General features: G+C 38.2%; 2 long non-coding RNA genes across 2 annotated transcripts; one reads left to right on the top strand and one right to left on the bottom strand.

Annotated features, from left to right (window-relative positions):
- Positions 1 to 3,782: 3,782 nt before the first annotated feature.
- LOC123591176 lies at positions 3,783 to 22,416 on the bottom strand. Its single transcript, XR_006709143.1, has 3 exons — positions 22,369 to 22,416; positions 21,461 to 21,522; positions 3,783 to 3,949 (listed from the first exon to the last, which is right to left on the bottom strand). It is a non-coding gene; the product is annotated as an uncharacterized LOC123591176 (long non-coding RNA).
- On the top strand, positions 11,198 to 14,334 carry LOC123591175. The gene is made up of 2 exons (XR_006709142.1): positions 11,198 to 11,692; positions 12,211 to 14,334. It is a non-coding gene; the product is annotated as an uncharacterized LOC123591175 (long non-coding RNA).
- Positions 22,417 to 22,455: the final 39 nt, after the last annotated feature.

Here is a 22,455-nt window from a genome sequence, read left to right as displayed (position 1 = left end):
CTATATCTACATCTAGAATATAATTCATTCTTACTAGAATGCTAAGTGAAATATGACTTTGTCTACCTCTCAAATTTTGCCACCTTTGTGGTCTAACTTTGATGTTCTTCTTCAAAGCCAATATGCTTTTTTTTTTTTTTTTTATATCCCAATACCTCTTCATCCTTCAGGAATCAATTCCAACATCACCTTCATTTGAGAAATTTATCTTTGGGTATTTCTTTTTTTTTTTTTTTTTTTTAAATTTTTTTTTCAATGTTTATTTATTTTTGGGACAGAGAGAGACAGAGCATGAACGGGGGAGGGTCAGAGAGAGAGGGAGACACAGAATCAGAAACAGGCTCCAGGCTCTGAGCCATCAGCCCATAGCCTGACGCGGGGCTCGAACTCACGGACCGCGAGATCGTGACCTGGCTGAAGTCGGACGCTTAACCGACTGCGCCACCCAGGCGCCCCTATCTTTGGGTATTTCAAAAGAATTGAATTGTGTTTTCCTCCCTACCCATTTAACATATTTTCCCTCTCTCTCACTATATGGAAAGGCCCAAGAGGGCTAGGCACTCTGTTCTGTGCAATTTTGTATTCCAACCCTTTACTTCAGATACTTCATAATTTTGTTAAACCAAGGAATAAATGAACTTAATACAATGATCCAGCCTGGGTATACAGAGGCACCATATTGTCAAGACGTAGAAGAATAGGCTTTAGGACCAGATCTACTCACGTTTCCTGGGATTGAGCCCTGCATTGGGCTCTGCATTGACAGCACAGAGTCTGCTTGAGAGTCTCTCTCTCCCTCTCTCTCTGTCCCTCCCCTGCTCGTGCTCTCTCTCTCTCTCTCTCTCTCTCAAAGCAAATAAATAATTTTTTAAAAAGAACCAGGTCTATATTTGAATCCCACTTTTGACATTGATTAGCTAATATTAACTATGGAAAAATGACCTTATCTCTCTCTGTTTCAACATCTGTAAAACAGGAATAAGTTAGGGAGCCTAAGATGCTGAGCACTATGTTGGGCATATTAAGTATCCAACATCTGCCAGGCACTGTTTTAATTTTAAAAACATTGTATGTATTAAGAAAATAGCCAGTAGGGTACAGTTGGTATACAGCAACTCTAAATAAGGGAAATGGACTAAAGACGTTCCTTAAGAACACAGAGAAGGACGTTTCACATGGTGTGCCATATTACAACGCTTTGGGAAACTGCTATCCCACAAGAAACCCAGGCTTTATGATGGATGAGGTGGCCGCCAAAGGACCCGAAGTGAAACCAAGCAGCAAATGAAACTGGTTTTGTTAAAAAGAAAAAAGCTATTAATCAGCTCTAATCCAAATCTAAGGGAGATCTGTATGGGAGAGCATTGTCGCTACTGGTCACCTAATGAGCTTTGTAGTCCAACTTCCCACAGAGCTAGTGATCACAGCTGGCTTAATTCTTTTAAACACAAAGTATACAGATTATTTATTATGTTCCCCCCATTCTATATTATCACCCCCTCATCCACAAAAACCAGTCATTAAGCCTCTATCTGGAGGCTATGGAGAGGATTGTGTCCTTTATTAAAGCATAAGATATTATGGAAAAAAAAATTAAACACCTCCAAAAAGATATGGAGACATTCCATTGTGTATGTCTTTTCTCATTTCTGTTTTATAAAATTAAAATTGTTGCTATCACTGCTAAACAATGTCTTTTGTAGTGTTCAAATCTCAGCAATGTAAATAAAACAAAACTTCCATATAATTTGTAGCAATTTATCTTATGATTGTAGCTGGACTGGTTTTTAACAAACCTCAGCATTTTACTTTTTAAAATTTTTTTAGTTAAAAACATTTTTTTGATGTTTTAATTTTAAAAAATTTTTAATGTTTTATTTATTTTTAGACAGAGAGAGACAGAGCATAAGTGAGGATGGGGCAGAGAGAGAAGAAGACACAGAATCTGAAGCAGGTTCCAGGCTCTGAGCTGTCAGCATGGAGCCCGATGCGGGGCTCAAACTCACCAACTGTGAGATCATGGCCCCAGCCAAAGTTGGATGCTCAACAACTGAGTCACCCAGGTGCCCCAGCATTTTACTTTTAAAAAAAGTATTTGCTAACAAGTTAATACTATAAATCAAATGTCAGGTTGGAAATTGGACAAATTTCAGAGACTCTATTCACCAAAGGAAATTTAAAATATTTGCTTATATATGGTGTGTAGTCAGGGCCAATCAACCCCATCACCATCATCAATATCAGTCTTTGAGGACTCTCTGTTATACTTGAAAATACTATTAGACAAACACATCAAGTTAATATCTGACTTTTAGAAAACAAAACACACTACTGTACACCCAAAACACACAAAATAATATTTGTACATTTAAAGATTATCAGAAAAAAACCCAAATGAAAAGAAATACTTTTATTTTTATTTAGTTATTTATTTTTACTGAAGTATATTTGGCACCCGATGTTACATTAGTTTTGGGTGTACAGCATAGTGATTCCACAACTTTATACATTATCCTATGCTTACCAGAAATACTTTTCAAATATTTGTAGCAGAGATACATTTTAGAGGGCAAATGGTGTGGAAAAAGAGAGAGAGAGAAGAAAAGAGAGAAAGAAACAAAATTCAATTTTCTGACCTGCTTGAAATATACTTCCATGTCATTGACACTGCAAAATGGATGTTGACTCATGATTAGAGGCAACGGCTAAGGTTTTCGTGCCTTTTCTGTCAGGGAATGAATTTTTCACTACATACACTCTCACATGTAGTCATTTTCTAAGGGGGCAGAATTCCTAATCTGAGGTGACTCTGTCATTCAGTAGTCAATGCTGAGGACCGGCCTGGCTGGGGGCCCTTAGTGCATCACTTGGTACCCTAAGGCTCCGGAAATCACTTTGCCCCAAGACCTCCTCTCTCCTTGTCCATGGAAGCTGCTCCCAGACTGTCTCTCTCTCTCTCTCTCGTGTGTGTGTGTGTGTGTGTGTGTGTGTGTGTGTGTGTGAGACTGGGGTTGGCAGATCTCCTGTCCGAACTTCTTTGGTGCCCTGAGACCAGAATAGCTTCAGAGTGCATCTGCTCTCAGCTCCAGCATCTTCCTCCCAGGGCATCTTACACAGCCTGGCCACAGGGCATCTTATGGCCACATGCTTGTGCTTGAAATTTGAACAGGGACAGGGGACACCAGAGTGTGGGAGGAAAGAGATGGATGGACAGTACAGTGAGAATCAACCCGCATTACCACATCCACCTGAAGGCTGGTCACATTTTATTTTTTTAATTTTTTTAATGTTTATTTATTTTTGAGACAGAGAGAGACAGAGCATGAACGGGGGAGGGGCAGAGAGAGGGGGAGACACAGAATCCGAAACAGGCTCCAGGCTCTGAGCGGTCAGCACAGAGCCCGACGCGAGGCTCGAACTCACGGACCACGAGATCGTGACCTGAGCCGAAGTCGGCCGCTTAACCGACTGAGCCACCCAGGCGCCCCGGTCACATTTTAAAGGCAAGTGAGAAGACAGCAATGAGTTTGAGATATGGCTGTAATAATTGGAATAAATTAGAAATCACTGAGTATTTCTTTTAAAAGGCAAATGATGGTAATAAATCAAGCTTCGAGTGGAGGCACGAAAAGAAAATTAATTCTGATTTGAAGTGCATCTGAAGTGTCTAAAGCCGTCAGTTTAAATGCTGCTTCGCTTTTTAAAATCCCCTTTTAAGTAGAAGTTACTATATAAGAAACTAGCCTTCGCTATATTTCTTTTGAAATGAAAATCTTACCCAGAGTCTTCGCGGAGTTTGAGAGGCTTGTTGGTGGGGGCGGGCGGAGGGGTAGAGGCAGGCTGGGGAAGCAGGACTCTGCAATTCTCAATCTTACTTCAGCCAGAGTAATGCCACTTAGGTATTTTCTATATTGAACTTCCCAGTACATTTCTGAAGAAAGGACATTGTCTTAACAAAAGAGAGGGAAAAAGAAAACGTGGGTAAAAAACTGCTCTAGAAGTCAGAGAAATGACAGATTCGATTAAAAGGTAGATCCTACCACACATTGAAACAACCTACAAAGCTAAAAACAGGATGAAGATGAAATTTGTAAAACTAGCAATCAAAGAATCTATACTGGTGGTACTCTTACAGCATAACATTTCATGGCCAAGCATTTTTTAAATAAGCAATTCAAATTATCTCTGTAGGTAGAAAATTCAGTATTCAATGATTTTAGGGGAAATGGGATTACAAATTATTATTTCTTTTATATAACCAAGCGTATTTTTCTATACCCTATGTTTTCCCATGATGGTTTCTTTAAAGAGAGAAGGGCACTTTATTTACAACCTATAATGTTCACACCTAAGCAATACTCCACATCCAATTATTATTTTTAATAATCCTGTTATTAAAATTATAAAGAAAATGAAGAAGAGGATAAGAAATGCGGTTAAGGGAAAAGAATTACCTACTAAAAAGTCATCTGTGGCATCAAAGGAAGCTCTGTTGGAAGTCTTATTTTCCCATCAATATGTTGTATGACTTCTCTGAACCTCAGTTTCTTCATCTGTGAACTGAGGTTGACGATAATCTTTAACATGGAATGCTAGGTACTTTCCTAAGCATGTAGCACTTATTAATTCAACTCTCACACAACTCTGTGAGTTGGTTGTTATTATTCCCATCTTTCAGATGAGAAATCTGGAGGGCCTGGCAATGTGACCAAGGTCACATAACCAATGAATGGGAAACCTGGGGTCCAACCCAAACTGCCTGATTCCCAGGCCACACACTTGACACCTACCTCATATTGTCTTTCTGGGATGTGAGCCCAGACATTAAGACTACGGTCTCTACTCCGAGGTTAATCAGTTATTTAATCATCCATTTTATAGATATTTATTTGCATATATTATGCATCAGCTACTCTCCTAAGCAATAAGAGATAGCTAGGAAAAAAACCCCAAAAACAAGAAAATGGTTATTCTCATGATGCTTGTGTGATAGCAGGGGGACACAAAATAATAAAAATCAATATGATATGATTGGTGATAATAAGTGCCAAGAAGAAAAATAGAAAAAGGGGACTGGGATGACAGGAGCAGTTCCTAGTTAGACTGGTTTATGTAAAGAAGGACTTGATCTAGAAGGTTTACTTGACAGGGTGATGTTTGAAAGAACTAAAGTGAGTACACTTTCTGAGCTGTTATGTGGATTGCATGAGACAGGTATATAAAAGTACCGAAGACAGTGCCCACCACATAGTAGGGACTGGCTAAATCGCATTTTCGTCTCCCCTTCAAGTTAAAAGAAACTGAGAAAGGGAAATTGAGTCCAGTAGGGAAGATAAACTGTTGAGGAGAACTTTCTTCCAACTTTTTTTTTTTAACAACAAAAAGTAAACATGATCACAGGTCCCAAACTTTCTTGAACGTTCAAATTTATAAAAACAAAGGTATTGCAAGCCGAGACAAGAAGTATCAGCCCTGTGTGCTGTGTGTGAGAGGGACAGAAAGAGAGACACAGAGAAACAGCATAAAAGGACAGAAGAAAAATTGATAGGAATATTCAATGGTTTCAGCAGAAAGTGCTGACAGACTTTCGAGCATTTCAGAACATGAAGTATCTAACGTGCTAATAAATAATGTTTCTGGCAGGTCCAAATTCAGAACTTTTGTGTAGAGATGGAAAGATGAGAATTTGACTATTCTGGATTCCTTCCAGCTCAATTAATGCCATATATATCATATGGCTCACCCAGATCCATAAATCACAGCTACAACTACCATTACTTTTTTAATGGTGCCATGACTATCACAATGCCACGCAGAGAAATTGATTCCTTTGGGAAAGTTATGTGAACACTAAATTTTATAATGACTAACTGGAGAGTAAACATGGGAAGATAATAGCTCTAAGCTTCTTGTGATAATATATAACTGTAACTCTGATATCAAAGCCTCTAACTTGCCTGAGTCCACACCGTGCATTCAGGAAGTCTTTATTTCACAGTTCTGGTATTTGATTAAAGCGAAATTTGTTTAAACGTCCACCTGAAATTTAATACAGAATCCAGGCGCAGGGACTGTAAAGTAGTAGTTATTTTGGAGTTCTTGGCACGGACAGGTGGATCAGATCGAGTTAGTGTTAACTTATGTTATTCCAGTGCTGTTAAGTAAGCTTTGCAGCCAGTTGCTGATATTCACACCCATCATATTCAATCTGTACATGTGTAGTTAATAGATACAATGCAGGGAGGTTTCAGTAATGGAAGTTGATGGATATAAATGTGCTTCTGTTTCTCAAATGGTGAGAAAAGTTCTTTGTAGGAGGCAACAACTGAGGAAACTCTAATCCTGTAGACTGTTCACTCTTCCATTTACTTCAGCTCTTGATTAAGCTTCTGGCTTCCCTAGTGGAGCTTCTTGCCAGGAAATGGGGTGCTGCAGGGAGACCGCACCCTCTGATGTCCTCCTCCCTCTCCTTCGCCATCTTGTCTTTTCCTTCACCCAATACTTTAAACTTAGCTTTTTTTTTTTTTTTTTTTGAGAGAGAGAGAGAGAGAGAGAGAGAGAGAGAGCATGAACAGGGAATGGGCAGAGAAAGACAGAGAATCCCAAGCAGTCTCCATGCTGTCAGTGCAGAGCCCAATGTAGCATTGAAACTCACCAACTGTGAGATGACCTGAGCCGAAATCAAGAGTCAGACGCTTAACTGACTGAGTCACCCAGGTGCCCCGAAGCCTAGTTTTTGCAAACCTTCACATGTCCTGTGCTGAAGTCCATGCTGATGCGCTGTTCCAGACTGCTGCTCAGATAATTTTATCTGAGAAAGTAATTCCCCCAGTTTAAAGGCACAAGGCATGCAACATTTCAGTTTCCTTCCAAATCTTTTTCCTCTGACTTCATGCCATGGCCCTTTAAAAATAGATCAAATTAGGGTTGTAAAACTGGAAACTGTCAGAAGGACTGTCAGAAGAAACCATGTGACACTCCTCTCAGTGCCCCTATTCTTCATCTCCTGTCTAGATCTTCCCATAGAAACCAGGCCTACATTTGTTTTTGAAAGAGATGGCAGACAGTGTCACAAATAGTATTCCGCATAATTGCAGAATGAATTCATTTTTTGGAAGCACATTATTATTTTACTTAACAGGCAAAATAAAATATGAACAATAAACATAATCCCTCAAATCAAGCTCTTTACAAGGGATAATTTCTGAGTATAGATCCAGCCATACCCTTTCCAAAAGAATAGATTATGTGAAACTTTAAAGCAACAAGTCTTTCTCGTTAACAGAAAAAGCAGAGTCGATATGGCTGCTTTCTTCTTAAAGATATCATTTGGCTTTATATGAATTTCATATTTCAGTAACCAAGTAACCAAAACTATAGTGGCTTATTCCACTGTGCATGATAAGGGTAATAGTATTGTAACTATAGAAACAACTTTTGATCAAAAATATTGTTGAGACACAGACCTTTCCAGGGGTGTTGTGTTGTATGTTCACACCCTTTCCATGTATGGTATGACTTGTTTTCAGTTCTGAAAAACCTAAATCCTAAATATAAATAATGCATACTGTGCACATACCACATAGTTTACTGAAACAGATGGATGGTTTGAATTTCAGGAAGCCACACTTCTGAGTTTAGAGCCATGGATCACTAATATACTTGACCTATGGATCACTAAAATATTTAAATCATATCTTAACCCTCAAAAGAAACTTATTGAGCCTCATCATAAAATTCAAAAAGGACAATTTGTTACGCTAAATAAGCATTATTTCCTTTACTGTGGTGGCTTAAGCCTACAAATTTGACTCAAGTAAAGTTTCTTTATTTCCATTGATAGTCATTGTAGTTTTGGAGGTATGATCCTAGGTCTCATAGGCTTTTGTCAAGGGAGATACTGGGAACGTCTGTGACTTTGAATATTCAATAGAAGTGGCTCTGTTGTGTTTTCAGACTCTGAATCACTTTGCACATTCACTTCCAATCAGTTAATACTTCAGTCAGGTCACATTCTGAGGCATCCATGATGCTTGGGGAAAACAAAAGTCCCTGTGTCCAATTATAATCTAATTGGGCCATCTTGAAATATGAAACATACGTGACAAAATATAATTGAGAGTTAAGTGGCATGATACAATTGGAAAGAGCTAAATGGATTCACATGGTTCAACAGGCTGCAAAAGTTGGCAGAGACTTTAAGAAGTCATGTTCTTAATGAGTGGGCAAAAAGGATAAAGAGGAAGAAGAGAAGAAAGAAATTTCAGGAAGAGAGAGACTGAGCTTAGAGGAGAGGTAGTCCTGGTTGAGTATGTTCTCCAGAAATGGAAGAAATTGCCCAGACTAGAATTTAATGGAACACAAGTTTAGATTGTTTGAGTGGGGCTAAATAATAAAGGATATGGACATTCTTCTCATAATGAATTTTTGTAGAATTTTCAGCCGATACATGGAAACTGACAGATTTTGACATGGTGGATCAGAATGGAGAGAAAGTGAGGCCATGGGACCTTAAATCATGCAGAAGACTGTTTCCCCTAATTTTCAGATAATAATTATAGCAAGGGATTAGCTGCCTGTGGATAAATCCAGTTTGAGAAGCCATCAAAGGAAGTGATGGTTATTCTGAAATAATAGTTACAGACTAGTGGAAACATTAAAAAGACCTGCAAAGTTTATTGGACCAGCCAGAGAAATGTATTACTTGTTTCTCATCTCTGACCTGGCTACTCCCTACTGCTACACTTTAGGTCTGCAGCCTGATGGAGACTTAGGCTGTCTGAAATGCATTTCCTCTTCCTTGGTAGGTATAACAACAGCACCCGATATTGACAGAGTATTTCATACTTGTGACTTTGTGAAATGGCTGATTTTGTTTTAAACATGGGACTAGACTTAAATTTAAAAAATAAAAATAAATACAGATGGGACCAGAAAAACGTGATTTGTCCAATTACATGCTCTGAAATAAGATACAAGTCATTTAATACCAATTCGAGCCTTTGAGGTCTCACACTGATAAAAAAAAAAAAAAGTGACCTTTGGTGAACCAAAAGAAACTATAAAATATGGAGCTCAATCAGGAAATGATTCCTCAGACTTGCTGTGAGAGGTTGGTAGTTATTCCTATGTTGACATGTCAACCTTTCAAAGCAGGGAAGCTTGGTTGGATCTTCTTCCTTTTGTTCAGTCTTTCCTAAAGCAGATTTATGATCTTTACACCTTATACCTTCCCTCTGTGTACTGATAGAAAATTCACCTATTTCCTTGTTGGCTCTATGCTTAGAGAGAAACACAGTGGAATGGCCTCTCAAAGGGTCTAAAATTTGGCCTGAATCTGTGTTGTTTGCACACAGATTTTGTTTTCTAGGCAGAATGCCCAGTTTCATTTACATTTTTGTTTATTATTTGTTCAGCATTCCACATGCTCTTCAGTAGGTTGCTTCGTGAATATGACCACATTTGGCTGGCCGTTCTGTGAAAGGCACAATGTCATTTTAAGACAGAATGGATCTATACCTGCAATGATATAAAATTTGTAATTCTGAGCCTTTTATGCTGTGTTATTCATTTGCTTACAAGAACATTTCCTGATGGCTGTGGGGTTACTCTGAGGCAAGGGGACTTTCTAAGGTTCACACATGCTGTTTTGGCAACACCTTGAATAGCAAAAATATGGGAAAAAAAAGAAACATTGGATGCATGGGCAAGCAGAACAATATTATTAGCCAGGTTTAGTTCAAGTGATTTTTCAATAATTTTTTGGTAGTGGAATTTGGGGCATGTTTACATTCAGCTAACACATTTCATGTAATAATGGGTATAAAGCATTGTGTGTGTGTGTGTGTGTGTGTGAGAGAGAGAGAGAGAGAGAGAGAGAGAGACAGAGAGAGAGAGAGAGACAGAGAGAGAGAGACAGAGACAGAGAGACAGAGAGAGACAGAGAGAGACACAGAGAGAGGGAGGCTTTTCCTTTGTTCTTACTATTTCCATGGCTGGATATACAACACCCAAATAAAAATATGTATTCGTTCCTAACTGAATAGGGAAAATATCATGAACCAGTCCCAGTTAGACAAAAGTGCCCTCTCTATCATCATGAACCATCAGAAGGAGGCAAGTTTCTCTGACGGTTTGTCTGAATTCAATCTTATAACACTTTTATTTCTTTCTTTATGACACTGTGGGAGATGCTCCTATGGACACTGAGATGAGTAGAAATTCAATCAGGGCAGAGGAGAAGGGGAGCAACAGTCCCAGTGAATTCTCTCTAAAACCAAATGGACTGTCATAAAAGCTACACACACTGAGAAATAGGTATCTCATGCTTCTGCGGAGGAGTGGAAAATGGAGAAAGAGCAGGGACTGATGCCAGGGATAAGGTAGGCATGGACAAGGTAGCATAGTATATGCTATTGAAAGAAATTTAGAACACATTCTGATCAGTTGCATGTGGGAGGGTATTACAGGAAGAATGTGTCCCCCAAAATTCATGTTGAAGTTCCACCCCTCTTGTGATGGTATTAAGAGGTAGGGCCTTAGTGCTCACCAGGATGTGAGCATATGGGCACCCTGAGCTGAGACTCCCAGCCTCCTGAACTGTCAGAAGTACATATCTGTTGCTTAGAGCCATGCAGTCTATGGCGCTTTGTTATAACAGCCTGAACTAAGACAGAAATCAGTACCGACAAGTGGGGATGATGTTGTAATAAATACCTAATTATATGGGAGCGACTTTGGAACTGAGTGATGGGCAGAGTTTGGAAGGTTTTTGAGGTGTGTGCTAGAAAAAGCCTACATTGCCATGAACGAAGCTGTAAGGGAGATTCTGTAGAAGACTCAGAAAGAGAAGAGAGCTGAAGAGAACACATCCTTCTTAGAGAATCTCCAAGTAATCTGAACAGAATATTGGCAGATATATGGACAGTTAAGGCCATGCTCATGAGATCTTAGACAGACATGAGGAACATGTTATTGGAAACTGGAGGAAGGATGATCCTTTTCATAAAGTGGTGAATAACGTGGCTGAATTTGTGGTCACGTTCCAGTGTTTTCTGGAGGGTAGCACTTGTGAGCGATGATATTTGGATGAAGAAATTTCTAAAAATGTTGCAGGTGCAGTTTGGCTTCTGACTACTTATCATAAAATGTGAGAAGAGAGATATGGCTTACAGATGGGATTGTTAAGCAAACAGAAAGCAGAACTAAAAGATCTGGGTAATTCTCAGCCTACGCAAATTGCCAAAAATGAGAAAGCATGTTCAGAAAAGAACACTAAAGGAGTGGCCAAGCATCTATTTGATAAGAGATGAGTACGTATGGGGACAATGGACTTCATCAGCCACTCTAGCAGGAAACTTGGTTTCAACTAAAGAAGGAGGAGACAGGAGTACATGAAGGATTTCTTGGATTTCACAGGACAAGTTCATAGAGCTATCTGCCTCAGAACTTGCCCTATTCCTCAAAACAATGAAAGAATGACTCTGAAGGCAATTCAGAGACCACCAGGGCTGCCTCCTTGGTTTCAAAACAGGGAAACTATTGCTTTGCTGTCAATAAGCCTTGGGGGCAGGGCCACCTTACAGAGCGCTGGGGGCGCAGAGCTCCCAGGACTGGACAGCCACTCCAGTGAGTCTGGAAGGCACAGCATTGAGCCCAAGATGAGACTAACAATCTAATGTAGTTTGCCTTGGTAAGTTTTAGGCTTGCCTGGGAACTGTCACCCCTTCCTGCTTTCCTGTTTCTTCTCTTTGGAATAAGAATATTTCTCCTATGCCCGTTTCACCATTGTTTTTTGGAAAAACAACTTGTTTTTTTTTCAACGGTTCACCGCTGGAGGGGAATTTTGTGTCAGGATGAATGTGCCTCGAGTTTCATCTTTGTCTAATTTAGATGAGATTTTGAACTTCAGACTTTAGAGTTGTTGCTGGAATGAGTTAAAACTTTTGGGGTTGTTGGGATGGAATGTATTTGCATGTGAGAAGTACTTGAGTTTGGGATCCTGGGGCAGAATGTTATAGACTAAATGTCTGTGTCTCCCCAAGAATCATATGTTGAAACCTTACCTTCCAATGTGGTGGTATTACAGGGCATGGCCTTGGAGAAGTAGGAATTTAGAATTAGAGGAGAAAGGTAGAGCCCTCATGAGTGGGATTAGTGCCTTGTAAGGGTCTTGCAAGACCTTATATCCTTTTTCTGCTCTCGCCATAGGAGGATACAATGAGAAGCCGGCTGTCTGCAACCCTGAAGAGGGTGGACCGTCCTGATCTTGGATTGCCAGTTTTCAGAACTGTGAGAAATAGGTTTCTGTTGTTTATAACCCTCCCAGTCTATAGCACTTGTTATAGGAGCCTGAACTAAAATGGGGGTAACCATGCCAAACTTCTTATTTAGGAAAGACCATAGTATTTTGGTTACTGAGCCCTCTTCTCTTCCCCATACCCCACCAACTCTGATATAATTCATGGAAGTACTAGGTAACTCCTGAATCCTGTCTTTAGCAGCAGTCTCACAATTTGGAAGGTGGGGTTCTGGTGCCTAAAGGCTTCGCTGTGGGCAGAGATGTAATTGAGTTTTTTATGCAACAAGATTTCAGATTCCCGGATTCTCAGTCAATTGCATGCCCCAGGCAATACCTTTCTCAACAAAGCTGTGTTACCTTTTCTTTCTGCTTCCAAACTAGTGTACTTCAATGTGCGTTGACTATAGAAATTTTTTTGACAAAATTGTTTACTGCAAGTGTCAGGGAGTAGCCAGCACACAGCCACATTCTGATTTTTTTCCCAACTTATTTACCTAAAGCTATAGTCTTGGCTGGCACTTGATACACCTTCCAGAGTACAGTAGGCAAGACTCTGACCAAATACTTTGCCATTTCTTAACAAGAGAAACCAGGTTTCCGAACTCCAATATCTAGATCCTTGCCCCCTCTGTTAAGTCAGTGCTACCTTTAGGTAGTATAATTGGTTGCATTCTAACTCCTAGCTATCAAATTTTAAATAAATATAAGCAAATGTTCTCATGTAATAAAAGCAATAAATACATATATGGCAAATTTTCATTTTTGTTAGTTATCAAACATATTTCTTAAAACCATGAAATATTATCTTTTAAATTAGAAACATCTTAAAAATTCGGTAATAAGTATAAAGCCTGTACTGTTCTACACCCATAGGGGCAAAACCATGCTTTAGCTTTACTGGGCAATATAGATCAGGACTGATATTTAATATATTTTGATATGATGATAATGTGCATGAAAACCATTTTAAGAGATAATACACAAAATAAAAATGACGTACATGATTTGTGTTCTATGTAGGAAGCAACTGGAATGTTAAAATGAAGAAAAATGGATGAGAAAATTATGACACATCTATTCAATGGGCTATTATGTAACAAAATAATTAGGAAGACTATGTTACAACATGAAGCTCAGTATACGATGTTCAATATAAAATGTCAAAACATAAAATTACATGTGCACAATGATTGCAAACAAGTGAAGTAATGTATGAAAAATTCTTAGATGGGATTATAACTAAATAATTGTAGTTGTTCCATGGGTGGTGAGATCATGTCATTCTCTAATTTCCAACTTTTGCGTCCAGGAAAACTATCTCAAGATTTATGGTCAATGAACTGACATGACTTACCTTTAAAACATAATAAAATGAATCTATGTTATTAAATAGATTAAGTTGGGCACATTATTGCAATTTCGTGGGTTAAGTTGCAGAACAGCTGTCTTTATCCCTTTATCCTTTAATTATTTTCTATGATTTATTTACTTAAACTCTTATGCAAAATGCCAATAATTCATTTCTTAAATTAAAGAGAGGTTTATCAAATTAATCCTTAGAAAATCTCCTTTGAAAGCGTCCAGAATGCAGTTTAAAATTATGTTTCTTTAAAGATACACACAGATGATCCACAATATTTCTATAACTTCTTATAAGATGATTTTCCCATTTTCTGTCCTTAACTTTATTTTTCTTACGCTGGACCGCTTTCATTTCCTTAATTATGCCAAATCACATCTGGAGTATTTAGAACACCTTTTTTTAGCATGTTCACAAAATGGCTGTTTTATAGGTAAGGGGAGAGAACGTCAATATAAGTTTTATAGGTAGATGATCAAAAGTAGAGTGTGTTTTCTAAAAAGGCATGTTTGAAACCCACATATTAGTAAATTCTCCTGGTGTGAGATGTTGCCACCTGAATTAGGTCCACAATCTTATTTCTTTTTTCCTTTGGACCCTCTGGTATCCCCTACGTGAGTCTATTCTTCTCTGTCTTCGTGCCTTAATAAAAATAATTTATTTTTAAAATGTTTGTTTGTTCTGAGGGTTGATAGGGAGTGGGAGGGAGGGGAGGGTGGGTGATGGGTATTCAGGAGGGTACCTTTTGGGATGAGCACTGGGTGTTGTATGGAAACCATTCTGACAATAAATTTCATATATTGAAAAAAAATAAATAAAGTACAATACAATGCAGTCTTAAAAATAATAAATAAAATGTTTGTTTGTTTATTTATTTTGAGAGAGAGAGAGAGAGAGAGAGAGAGCACATGTGTGAGAGGGGGAGGGGCAGAGAGATGGGGAGAGAGAGAATCCCAAGCAGGCTCCATGCTGTCAGCACAGAGACTGACAAGGGGCTTGAACCCATGAACTGTGAGATCATGACCTGAGCTGAAATCAAGAATCGGTTGCTTAACTGAGTGAGCCACCCAGGCACCCCCAAAATAATAGTAATTTTTTATGGTGAAGCTTATATGCCACAAATTCTTTTCCTTCCAACCATGTATCTCAAGATAACTTTTTTCCTTTGAATGACTTATATTACCTTTTCTGAAGGCAGGTTGCCTTTAGAAATTTTACAAGGTAGATTTTGGATTCTTTTCTAATAGTTCTTGTAGCTTCCTCAGGAATAACTATAGTACTTGAGTTCACTCACCATTATCTCTCCTTTCTATAGTATCTTAGTACTTTCATCTATGTTTTTCTTCTGCCACCCGAGAGCCACTTATTTTCATTATTAGTTTTCTAGTTAATTGTTTTGTTTATAAATTTTCCTTCACCCCAGTTACATCTATCAATCTATATTCTTTTATTGGTAACCTTTGCACCTGTACCCACTTTTATAATGGTTTCTTCTCCTTGGTCAGGGTCTTTTTTTCTCAGATTCGGATATCAACTTCCTAAAATTTTCATCTGGCTTAAAAACACTGGTATTACTCTGAGAGCACCTGATGGGTTAAGTCGGTTAAGCATCCAGACTTTGCTTAGGTCATGATTTTGTGGTTTGCCAGTCCGAGTTCCGCTTCAGGCTCTGTGCGGACAGCTCAGAGCCTGGAGATTGCTTCGGATTCTGTGTCTCCCTCTCTCTCTGCCCCTCCCCTGCTCATGCTCTATCACTCTTTCTTCTCAAAAATAAATAAATATTAAAAAAACTTAAAAAACAGCACTGGTATTACTCTGATTCTTTAGGATACTGGTCCTTTTTACTTGTGCTCCAATATTGCAAGGTCATTATGTGTCTGCTGTTTTTGTTTTTTTTTTTTTTTAACTCCTGTTTGACTTCATAGAGATCATTAAAGAACATGATATAGTTCATTTTAATTTTTTGAGGAACCTCCATACTGCTTTCCACGGTGGCTGCACCAGTTTGCATTCCCATCTACACCAAGATTTTAGAAGAGGAGACAAAAAAAGGATGGAGAAAAGAAGGCCACCCCACCCCCAACTTAAAAATAGGAGTAGGGAGGGACTGGGCTACCTGGAGAAGATACAGGGTGCTGTCCCCCTTGATTTCTCTCTCTTCCTCCCCCAGCATGTTGTCTTACTAATGTATGTCCACATTGGGCAGTGGAGACTACCCAGTATTCAAATCAGAAGACTTGACTTCTGGTCTTAGCCCTACTAAGTGCCTCACTCTGACCTAGTCAAAGACAGCTGCTCTTCCTGGGATCCAGTTTCCCTTGGGAGTATGTGTTTGATTATACAACCTTTAAGACTCCTTAGAATCTTGCTATTCAAAGTATGGTCTGTAATTGCACTACCAGGTATTTATCCAAGGGATACAGGTGTATTGTTTTGAAGGGACACATGCACCCCAATGTTTATAGCAGCACTATCAACAATACCAAAGTATGGAAAGAGCCCAAATGTCCATCGATGGATGAATGGATAAAGAAGATGTGGTATATATACATACAATGGAGTATTACTCGGCAATCAAAAAGAATGAAATCTTGCTATTTGCAACTACGTGGATGGAATTGGAGGATATTATGCTAAGTGAAATTAGTCAGTCAGACAAAGACAAAAATCATATGACTTCACTCATATGAGGACTTTAAGAGACAAAACAGATGAACATAAGGGAAGGGAAACAAAAATAATATAAAAAACACGGAGGGGGACAAAACAGAAGAGATTAATAAATATGGAGAACAAACTGATGGTTACTGGAGGGGTTGTCAGAGGGAGGAATGGGCTAAATGGGTAAGGGGCATGAAGGAATCTACTCCTGAAATCATTGTTGCACTATATGCTAACTAACTTGGATGTAAATTAAAAAGATAAATTACAAACAAACAAACAAATAAGAACTGGAAATTCAAAAGCAAAAAATAAAAAATAAAGAACATGATACAGGCAAACAACTACAGTTGGCAAATTGCTCGTTCGTTTGGTTGATGTGGACTCTTTTACCCCTTAGGTGATGATCACAACTTCTCAGATGTATTGCTCCTTGATGCATACAGTTCCAACCCCCAAAACCAGTATCTAATTCAGATCTGAGAGACTGACATAGGAACATCTTGTAATTCCTTATCCTATTACCTTGACTTGAAACTAAAGAAAAATACATTTAAAAAAAAACACCCAATCATTTCAAATATTTCACATTTTTCTGATGTGTACTTTAATCTGCATAATTTACTTTTGAGGATTCCATTTCCAAAGTTGCATGTGACATCACCAATATCCTTCCTTCAACCTGTCTCCCTTCAGTGACATCACTTTTCTCCACCAAACCTTCAACTCAGACCCCACCACTCCACTCCACCACTCCACATGCTTTTTTGTGAAATACTTTTGGGATGTTAAATCCCTGACTAGATATAGGAAGAAAAGGGAAAGTTGAAAGGAAGGGAGAAATACAGCACTTACTAATAGCGCTCAAGAAAACAAAGGTTGTGGCTCACTTTCTGGTTTATCACTCCATCATTTTTTTTTCTTTTTTCAACAGATATTTATTAAGTTCCTCTATATGCCAGAGACAGAGCTAGAGAGTGGATATATAGTGGTAACAAAGACCAAACAAACAAATAAATAAATCTATGATCTTTGTATTCATGAACCTCACAGTCTAGGGAGATAAATGTGAAAAATCAACATTCATTTTTCTATTTCTCTGGCTTTCTCGTTAAAGATAAGTTGTGGTAAATATGATGAAGGGAAGATATGAAGTACCTTCAGGACATTGAGTATTATATAGATAGTAGTTCAGAGGATTATTCTCTGGGTAAATAACATTTAAACTGAGGACTGAAGAGTGAAAGGGAATTAAACATGTGACGAATATATATGTGATTGTCAGGGGAAGGCAAGTTGGTGAGCAGGAAGAGGAAACACAGCCTGACAATGTCCTGATAGAAAAGAACCTGGCACAGATATCATGTGTGTGGAACAGAAACTGTGCAGTGAAGGAGATATGAACCATGGCTTTCCCTCTAAGTGAACCTGATGCACATTGGTGCCCATCCTTTCTATTGTTTAATTTTGTGGCTTTATTTCAACTGACAGATTGTAGGGTTTTTTTTTCTTTTTAATGTTATTGATGAATTTTCAATCTGTAACCACATATTTTTAAGTATTTTTGTTGGCAGTAGACAGAGTTTGCAGCAGAGTTTGCTAACCAGCTGACATTTTAAGAATCTGTCAAGTGGTCAAACAATCCCCAAACAGCAGCACAGTGGTAACAGGACCACAAGTATGAGTACTGAAGTCGCTATGTTGTCCTGCCACCTTTCCATAGATTTGACCAGTAAGGAGTCAACGATCTCAAACAGATTCAGTTTACAACTTATGCAAAAGCAAAGTAAGATCAGCATGGTGCTACCTCCCCATATTATATGCCTAAACCAGAAGCGTCATATGACAGATGACGTAGGTAAAGGGTCATCTTGCTATTAGGGAGCAGCCTCTAAACCACAATTACTTACATGGAAGCCTGAAGTTGTACTCCAAGGGATGAGGTGAGTTGCAAAGTCCTGTGCTCAACTGAAACTAGGGCAATGGATGGGAATCAGATTTCTGGTAGTCTTCCACAAGATTGGGATAAGAAACTGCCTCATAACAAAACTTACCTCTCCTTGCTCCAAAAGGAGCCACAGGACCCTCTAGCAAGACGTGGATTAGACTACGGTCAAGGTTGGCCACAGAGCATATGTGAAGTCACATAAGATCACCAGGGCATCAGGGAAGAGCTGTTTCTCTGTAGAATCCCCAATCTATTTTTAATGGTGCCCTAAAATGTGTCCTTGAGTTCTTTATAATAATCAAAAGAAGTCTATAGAAATGACTTAGAGAAAAATAGTGCAAACTAATATTATACCAGAGTAAAATGTCAACTTCCTTTTTCTACAAATAAGCATACAAAAGAGGCATTTGCCCCAAGTGTTTGTTATTTATGGTGATTGATATGGATCTCTGTCCTCTTATTAGGGAGATAGGAATAATGCCTAAATAATTTTAAGGCCATAGAGTAAGTAATTATAGAAGTTTCATACAATATTTATAGCCCAAAGGAAAGAGTCCTTAGCCCTGCTTGAGGGTCTCAGGAAAGGCTTCCAGAAAAAACATGACTGGAGAATAGACAAATAGATCAAACAGTAGAATAGACAACCCAGAAAGAGACCCACATAATATAGACACTTGATTTATGCAAAAGTTAGCACTTTAGAGAAAGAATGTTCTTTTAAAAAATGTTTTATTTGTTTTTGAGAGAGTGAGAGAGAGAGAGAGCACGAGCAGAGGAGGGCAGAGAGAGAGAGGGAGAGGGAGAATCCTAAGCCCAGCTATTAGCTCAGAGTCCAATGCAGGACTCGATCCCACAAACTGCGAGATCATGACCTGAGCTGAAGTCATAAGTCAGATGCTTAACCAATTGAGCCACCTAAGTGCCCCAAGAATGGTCCTTTTGATGAAGAGATTTGAATCAGCTGTATAGCTGTATGGCAGGGGTGGGGGTGGGTGGGTAGTGACTTCTTCATCATGCCTTATTAAAACCAATTATTTCCGGATAGATTTTTTTTTTTAGAGTTTAGACATAAATGCAAAAGGAAAAACAAAGGTAAAGATAACATAGGAGAATATCTTCATAATTTGATAGAAAAATTATTTTCAATAAAACTTAATAGCATTAATCCTAAATTTGTTAAACTACTCCAAAATTAAGTTCAGTACTTTTTATCAAAAAACACCATGTGAAAGAGTGAAAAAGCAAGCTATGGAGTAGGAGAAGTATTTACATCAACTATAACATCATCTAAAAATAATAAAGCACACCTGGGTGGCTGAGTTGGTTAAGCATCTGACTTTGGCTCATGTCATGATCTCATGATTCATGGGTTCAAGCCCTGCATTGGGCTTAGTGCTGACAGTGCGGAGCCTGCTTGGGATTCTCTCTCTCTCCCTCTCTCTCTGCCCCTTACCAACTCGTGATTTCTCTCTCGCTCTCAAAATAAATAAACTTATATATACACACACACACACACACACATATATATATACATATGTATATATGTGTGTGTATATATATATATATATATATATATACATATATATATGTCTCCTGTCAATTAATAATAAGAAGAGACACAGCCCAGCATGTTCAAGGGGTTTGAACAAATACTTCACAAAAGAATCTCAAAGATCAATAAACATGTGAAAGGTCATTGGCAACCATCAGGTCTCTGCATAAGAAAACAGAAGTCACATTATGTATTTTAGGTATGAAGGGCTTTAGTATAGAGAATAAGAAACTTCTACAAACATGTAAACATCTGGGGAGTAAAGCTCAGAGAAGCTCCCACCATGTGTCTCTTGGGCTGCATTGGTAAAGCAGGTGGTTCCTGAGAACCAAGGAAGAGACTGCTGACAATACATATCTGTCTGTCAGGTTGGCTACAACCTCCTCTAGAGAATATGTCCTCTCCTTCCCTTCTTAGAACTGCCTCTCAGTGTCAGACTTAAATCCAGAATCACACAGACAGAAAATTCTTGGAAATGTAATCTCTGGCTTCTCTGGGATGCAGATAATATCTTGGTAGTGATGCCTTATTGACAACAGATAATTTAGAACAATGTCCAACATCATTCCCTCCAAATCAGGAAAATAAAAATTAAATCTGCAAATAGGTTCACGACACACCAGATGGCTAGATATGAAAAGACTTGCAATTCTATGTGTTGGCAAGTATGTGGAATAACAGCAATTTTCATACATTGTAGGCGGAAGTGTAAGTTGGTATAACCACTTTGGAAAACTATTTGGCATTGTTTATGAAGTTGAGCATATGTATATCATATAACTTGCTCTACTCCTAAGCAGAATGAGTTTTCACACACAAAAAATGTGAAAACATGTACAAAGAGCCATATCCAATAATATCTACAAGTGTATTTATAGTGGACCAAAACTGGAAACTGTTTCATTCTTTACAAATAGTAGCATGGCTAAATGATGGTCCCCTCAATCACATACTATAGAATGCTCTATCTAGTAAAATAAACCATACCTACAGCAAGAAGGTGAATTTCACAAATGCTATGTTGCTTTATGTTGCCATGAAATGTTACGTTGTCTGAAAGAAATCAGAGAAGTACATACACTATTATTTTATTCATCTAATGTTTGAAAGCAGGCCAGGATAAACTATCATGTTAGGAGTCAAGATACTGGTCATCCTTTCTGAGGAGCAAGGAGTAGTAATCAAAACAAGGAGGAAGGGTACTTCTGGTTACTGAAAATCATCTGTTTTGGGGGGGAATTATTCACATGGTAATAAATTAATGAGTTGTACAATGCTATTTCAATTGTTCTTCATGCCTTATACATTATAATAAAGATAAAAAACAAAAGCAAAAAAAAATGCAAACAAATCAACAAACAAAACATAAAAATTCGAAAAAAGCCTCCCCAGTAGAAGGATACAATTTACTATCACTTTTCAAAGTGTAATAAAAAGAAACAAAATGCTCTCCCATGACTTAGTACAGTTTCTGAACTTACATACATCACCACCCCTCAAGTGTGCTGTTAGAAGTCTCAGAAAACTGAGAATTTTTCCTTATACTGTACAATTTGAAAAGAAGTGGAGTCAGGAGGAAAGTAGGCAGTCTAGAGGAAAACCAATGAAAAACACTGAGGTGCAGGAACTCATACTTACCGTTGCCATGTACTAGAAGAAACAGAAATGTCACCCGGGCTCAGCATTCCTAGGGCTTCATTCTGCATTTGAGAAAAGGAAAACGGAAAAAATCCAATTAATGACCTAAGGAAAAACTTAAGATCTTGAAAACAAAAGTAGACAAATAGGCTTCTGAATGGTAATTGTGGTTGTTCGTTTTTTTTTTTTTAAGTAGAAAATCTCTAAAATAAAATATAGTTGAAGATATAAAAAATTATTTGATATAAGAGCTGAATTCTTTTATTGAAATTTTATACAAAAGATGGAAATATCAAGATGTGTCTAAGTTTGAACCTCAAAGATAAATAATTTTTCAGGCTTGAAAGTGGAAAAACCGAGTCACCATCAAAAAGGAGAGACCAAGCTGCTCTCCAGTGGTAGTCATATCAGAAGATAACAATGTTTACCAAGTCTTGAAGGAAAGAAGAGCATATCCAGCAATTTTTCCACTCAATGAGGAAGGAGGTTTTAAAATCTCAAGGATGGGGTGCTTGGGTGTCTCAGTCCTTTAACCTTCTAACTCTTGTTTTCTGCTCAGGTCATGATCTCATGGTTTCATGAATTCAAGCCCCATATCAGGGATTCTTCCTCTCTCTCTCCTTCTGCCTCTCTACCACTTGTGCTCGCACGCTCTCTCTCTCTCTCTCTCTCTCTCTCTCTCAAAATCAATAAATAAACTTAAAAACAATTTAAAACCTCAAGGAATCCAGCATTCATGATCCATTCCTTCTTGAAAGAAAACACAATACTGAAAGATTAAATCTAGCAGATGAGAAGATGACTGGGGAACGGGTAGCAAAAAGCAGTGTTATACCTAAAAACAGGAAACAGAAGGGAGATGTCCACAGCTTTCTGGTAAAAAATATTGTAAATCAGTAATTGTTTACCCAGGTATGAGACAAGCTTCTCAAGCTTGCAGCAGTTCCGGAAGAAACTTACTTATTATTGAAAAGAATCTTACTTATTATTGAAAC

The sequence above is a fragment of the Leopardus geoffroyi genome, chromosome B4 (genome assembly GCF_018350155.1).
Source record: "Leopardus geoffroyi isolate Oge1 chromosome B4, O.geoffroyi_Oge1_pat1.0, whole genome shotgun sequence".
NCBI lineage: Eukaryota > Metazoa > Chordata > Mammalia > Carnivora > Felidae > Leopardus > Leopardus geoffroyi.
The sequence above is the reverse complement of the archived record's forward strand: the minus strand, read 5'-3'. Positions and strand labels throughout refer to the sequence as shown.